Here is a 6,070-nt window from a genome sequence, read left to right as displayed (position 1 = left end):
GACTTGATCAGACACATCTGTCAGGATGCAGAGTGGTGGCAAACATAGGTGCACAACTAGTGCCATGTTCTAACCTTCGAACCAGCTGGAAAACAGCAGTATCACAAATATCAATTTGAGAACTACATTAACAGCATAGCTGCCCAAGTGAGCATTCTTCTCAGAAATACTCAGAGGAGTTAGGAGACTGAAAGCCTCCAAAAGTGAAGGGCTCTGAGGCAAATCCAGCTGATATATTTGTTATATGGTGCCAGCATAATTTCCCCTAATGGCTAGAAAAAAGGGGAAGCATGAAAAGGGTCAGTTGGGAATGTGTGTGCATGTGGGGGAGGGGGGCAAAGAAAAGGCAAAACTAGCTGAGAACAGGCTCCATTTAAATTGCACACAGACCTCACACAAAGCACAGAGAATTGGTCAGTAGATTGAAGCCATCTGGCTGGAGGAGCCATAAGAGGAAAACCCTGCTGGAGATCTCTCCACCGCATCCCATGATGGTCCAACTTCAGAGCACAATATGGGCTTCCCCGACTCCAAAGTCATGGAACTAAAATTGGGGAGAAGAGCAAAACGACTGCATAATTCACTGTTCTGACAGAGCCTCTATGGTCCTTGTAAAGTATAAATCCAGTTGACACTCTCTCCAGCAAAAGATTTCAGTCCTGACTCTGTGCCTTATTATGAAAATCCCATTTCACTTAAAGCCGAGATGTTTGACTCCTGGCTGGAACGGGCTGCAGAGCCTGTTCTGCGCTCAGACTGCTCAGTGTAAATCCTGACCTGAGTGCTGGATGTGGCTTCTCCTTGTGATCAGGAGCTGAGGCTGTGGATCCTCCTGTGCTCAGAGACTGTGAACGTGAAGCTTATTGATGTCCAGTTTGCTAAAAGGAAAGATTGAGGATCACTGCTTTTGCCCACAATGTCCCACTTCCTCCCTGGTAAACTTCAGGCTTTGCTGGTAACATGAGAGAAAGTGAGTCATGGCGATGCATGCTGCAGCCAACAGCACAAACCCTGACACAGACAGCTGGCTTCAGACTTTCAAGACTCCCCAGAGAAAGACCACTCCAGGGCTGTCCTCATCCAAATGAACCAGAGGACTCCTGGTTTCCTCCTGTTCCTCTTTGCCATTTACAAGCATGTCTGTTGTTGAAGTCAAACTGAGCATTTGTCACAACCCAGCTTGGAAATGTCTAAAAACACAAGCATAGCTTTATAGGCCAGATAATCCTTCTCTCTTCATTTAATACAAATTAGCATTGCTTGTGTTTCAGTCAAACTGATATCTAAACATAGCATTATGGTAGCCTTTAGGCCAACTATCACTTACAAACTCAATGTTTTTCCACTGTCTGTTTTTTTTTAAAGACCCTCCTTCACCTGGGTTAGGAAAAAAAGACACTCAACATCTGGAAAAATTAAAGCTACTGGAAGTTTGCCGGCCTGATTGCCATGGTGTTGTTAAGGAGTTTTTGTTCCTTCTGATTCTCCCATACAGCACAAATATTAATTGCCAGAGATCAAATCTCAGTGCAAGTGGTTCAGTTGTTTTCCATCATTTTGACTTGGCCATACAGAAAATTTCCAAAACGTCAAAAGCCATTACCATTTTTTTAAACACTGAAAATCTCAGAAATTATCATTTTTTGTATCTGGAAATAAATTTAAGCGATCTTAAAGGTTCTTCCTTCTAACAAATGCCTTCATTGAGGTGTTTCAGTTGGTGTCAGCAATGCCACAGATAGGGGGTGTAAGAACTGTATCAGCTGAAACATATAAGGAGCAGGGGTGAAACAGAACTGAAGTGCTATTGAAAAAGGAAGTTGGATTAATTTCCCTACTGGATTTCTCTTGTTTACACTCAGCTCAAAATCTTGGAAGGAAACGTAATGAAATTATTACTTGGTTACTTTACTTTGAAAATAACCATATCCACTGGAGGGAAAAAAAATTGAAAATATAAACAAGTTATTTTCAAGTGAGTTGCTCATTCTCCTACCAGAGTGCCATCTCTTTTCCCTTTTCCCCATTCTCTTTGCAGTATTTCCTTCTTCCCATCTCCAACCCCTTCTTCATCCCCTTTCACACCTCAAATTATTAATTGCTGCCCCAATATCATTCTCTTCCACCTTCTCAAGTCTGTTTGATAAGCTGGTTGTCACTTCCTCATCGACACAGGCATTTAGAGCAAGTTGTTGGCTGAATGGGCAGGCCTTTCTTGCTGAGAAGCATTTGGCTACTCTCTACCAGGACACCTGATCCACCTATACGAGATGAACCTTGCAATAGCATCTGAGCCTTAACAGGCTCATGACACTGGACAGTCTTCAGAAAGGCTTCTGTAGTGCACTGCCTCTGAATGGTTGAGTATGATGAACTGCATTTTTGGTGCAAAGCGATTGTTAGCTATTCCCCTCCCTTATTCAGACTTAAGGAGGTTTTGACACTTTTGTTTTTTACAACCAGCAGTTTACTTTGAATCATCCAGATACCTTTTGTGTAACTATAAAAATGTTACTGTAATGCACTTTTTGTAAGTACGGACTACGCGACAGGATAAATCTGTGAACCTGTGTCTTTCTTGTTACAACTGAGTAGCCCCAGGACAGTTCTCAGGATTTGTGGTATTTAATAAATGTACATGGCTAAAAAGTCACTTCTAAGAGCTCAGGGAATTTCCTAGTTTAAAATCCCAGATGATCACTTGTCAGTCTTGAGTACATTTCTATTGCTTTTGATCACCCAATGTCCAATTACAAGCTATAATAATAGTTTTAGACATTTTGCAACCTACTTGTCGCCAGATTCAGGTTTCCTATTTTTTCACGGAGGGGGAGGGGAAGTAGGCTGTTGCCTGCAAATAGTGAACACTGACCTGCAGTGACCCCTTCTGGAAAGCACCAAAAATGTAGCACTGGAAACAAACCTGTACTGGTCTGAGGCGCGTGTGGGAACTACATGACCTCATAGCTTTTTCCATCTCAATTTCTATGACTTTCAATCATGTTTGGCTGGAAAAGCCTCAGCCTTCAAAAGATCCTTGCACGGTAAGCTCTGCAGCAGATAAATACATGTCATACGTTAGCATCCAATAGACCAGAAAACGCCCAAAGGACCAGAAAAGTTTCTTTGTAGGTGGAAGCAGAAAGTAGTAGTATGTTATAGTGAAAGGAAAACGAACAAAACACATTCCATTTTTCAGAGAAGAACAAAAAACAGAATACGAATTAGTGTGAAAAGGAAAACAGAGATTCACAGAACAGCCACGATGTCTGGTCCCAAAGCAGTTTAAACAAGGGAATACCATTTCTTTGAGAACAGTGCCATAATATCCTTAGATGCCATAAACCACCAAGACATTAGTTTCTCATCAAGAAAATGACACTTCCTTGCTTGTGACCAGCCCCACTCTTTGGAGCACAAGTTTAATATTAATTCAAAAGGAAAAGCATTCATTCCTGAATGACCAATGACATCCTGTTCCATTTCTTGGAAGTGTCTCATCCAGTTTTATCTGAACTGGAACCTATGTAGCGCTGACAAATCAGACTACAGCTGAACAGACTCATGGAAAGAAAGTTACTTTCTTTTCTCTCTTTTGTATATGGATGTATTTATTATTCAGCGCTATTTTGCTTTTCCTCTGAATACAAGGGCTTGATGAAAAAAACACATTCAAGAATATCTGTAAGAAATCAGAAATATGACAAATTTCCAAACTTGCAAAGGGATGACGGGCTTCAACCCAAATTGGCACATGCTTTGTTTGTCTCCTTGGGACTCAATGGTCTGCATTGCTAATAGTTATTCTAGAAAATACTCAAAAGGCAAAGAAAACATCTTGGGAGAAGAGAGGATTCATTCTACCCAGAGACTCCAGTTCTTTAGGAAAGCAACTGCTTTCCTTCTTTGCATTAAATTATGTATCACTTAAATTCCTTTAGGGACAGAATTTGGTGGAAAGCAGGGAGAGCAGGTGGAGTACTTGTTGTGTCTGAACGATCACCAACATGGTTACCTTTTTCTGTCAGACCACAGGCTCGCCCATAGTGCTGCTGAAACACCTTCATCGGAAGTCAAATGACACTGAGAAATTCTTGAACAGCCCCGCAACACTTCTCTGTCTCCTCATCTTTGTCATGGTGAGCCACCTTTGTGTTACCAACTGCTGGTTTCCATCCCACTGGAAACATTCAGCCCTTTAGTATTCCCTATCACATGAGACAAGCCAGCCAGAAGAAATTGGACTTAATTTAAGCCATTGAATAAACTCTCCTGTCAGGCTGTTGCAGCCAAACTCCTTTAACTAGGATAAAACTCTCTATATAACAAAAAAAAAATCATAAAAATGTAACATCGCTATATCATTTTGCCTAGCAATGTTTCTTCTCCTCATAAGGAAGTTATCTCTAGATAAAATATTTTGTAAATATTTTGTCTGGCTCTTATTTTTAAGCTTTTGGACAAGCTAAAGATCATCCTGCTTCTAGAGATGGCTATATAGCATAATGCAGCAAGAGAGGAAAAGGTCTTTCCGGCTAGCATTCTTGCTTGTTTTGTAACTGAGAAGGCCTTGTTTTCATTGCTTGGCACAGCACATGAGAGCCTGGACAGAAGCTCTGCCTTCATTCCCACTTGTTCGGGAAGTCCCAGTGTTGAGTGCCTAGAACTGCCATGTAAGAGATTTGCATTAATTTTCTGTTCTGCTCTCCTGTTCTGCAAGCTTATGGGATGATCGCACCACTTGAACAACCTGTCTGGTTGCATCAAGAACTACATGAAGAAATAAAAACTTTAGTCCCACTGTCCGCGAGAAGTACATATTTTCAAATTGGGTTGTAAAAAGTGTAACAAATCAATGGAAGGAGGTGGAACACATCCTGGAACAGCAAAATCACATTTTGCTTTATACTGTTGCATTTTACATTTACATCGCTATTTATATTTTACATCACATTTTAGCTAGAAACTTAGAAAAATGCACAGTAGGTGAACACTGCTGATCACTAACACAAGAGAATGGCACAAATGATCACTAAGGCACAACACACAAATATTTTTCTCTCACTCCATCAGTTTTGCTTCCAGGAATTTTTTAAAGTGTTGAAATGACAAAGAGAAAGTCACCAGGCACCTGGGAAAACCAGTGAATTACCTCTACTATTGAGTATAGTTCAACTCAGCCTCCAGTACACCAAAAAGATATTCATGAGATGCAGCATTACCATCTAAAATGGAAAGTGTCTGCTTTGTTGGTATCTAAAGCCACAACAATTTCATACACTCCTGCAACAGGTACTTCTGGGCTAAACCATCATTGCTCTGCCATGCCATCCATTCTCATTTTCCCCCTGCTTCCACTTTGAAGGCAGGAGGAAGAAACTAACAGATGGAGGCATGCTAAGAAAGATGATGGGAAAAGTGCTCTCTCAGGAAACTACAAGCCACCTGAAACCTGTCAAAGACAAGTGATATTCATCCAAAAACAGGAATCCTCTAAACTAGGACAACTGGGGGATAGAGTAATGCTTTGCAGCTTGACAGCACATTGCTTCAGATTTTGGCCTGCTGAGTTACATGAGCCAGTGCAAGAACATGCAGGGACCTCTGCAGCCCTGGCACATGAAGATCTGACATTAGCAGATTTAAAACAGGCCTCTTCCTTGCACCCTGCAGCTGGCCTGAATTATCCCTGAAGCCTGAGTCAGCATGAGGTTCATCCAGGCAGAGGAGCCTCCCCCCAAAACCAGCTTAAGCCAAACTACCCCTTGCTCCTTCACCCACAGCAGAGCCAGGAGAGCCTCAGGAGCAACACCAGGAGCGCAGCTCAGGCCTCCATGATAAGGAGCTGCTACAGGCTGACAGCAGCCTTGGTTACTGAAACAGCAGCAAGTGCCACCTTGCCTCTAAATTCCCCCCGAGTGTGAAAAAGCTGCGAAAAAGCAGGCCCAGTGCGAATATGCAGGGCACGGAGAGGCAACGCAGACGGCCTCAACCCGTTCAAAACCACCCTCCCTCCTCACTCCCTCCGTGAGAGCGGCGAGGGGGTGGGGTAAGAGCCGCGCAGCAAAAT

This window comes from Dromaius novaehollandiae, chromosome 3 (assembly GCF_036370855.1).
Source record: "Dromaius novaehollandiae isolate bDroNov1 chromosome 3, bDroNov1.hap1, whole genome shotgun sequence".
In the NCBI taxonomy this organism is placed as follows: domain Eukaryota; kingdom Metazoa; phylum Chordata; class Aves; order Casuariiformes; family Dromaiidae; genus Dromaius; species Dromaius novaehollandiae.
The sequence above is the reverse complement of the archived record's forward strand: the minus strand, read 5'-3'. Positions refer to the sequence as shown.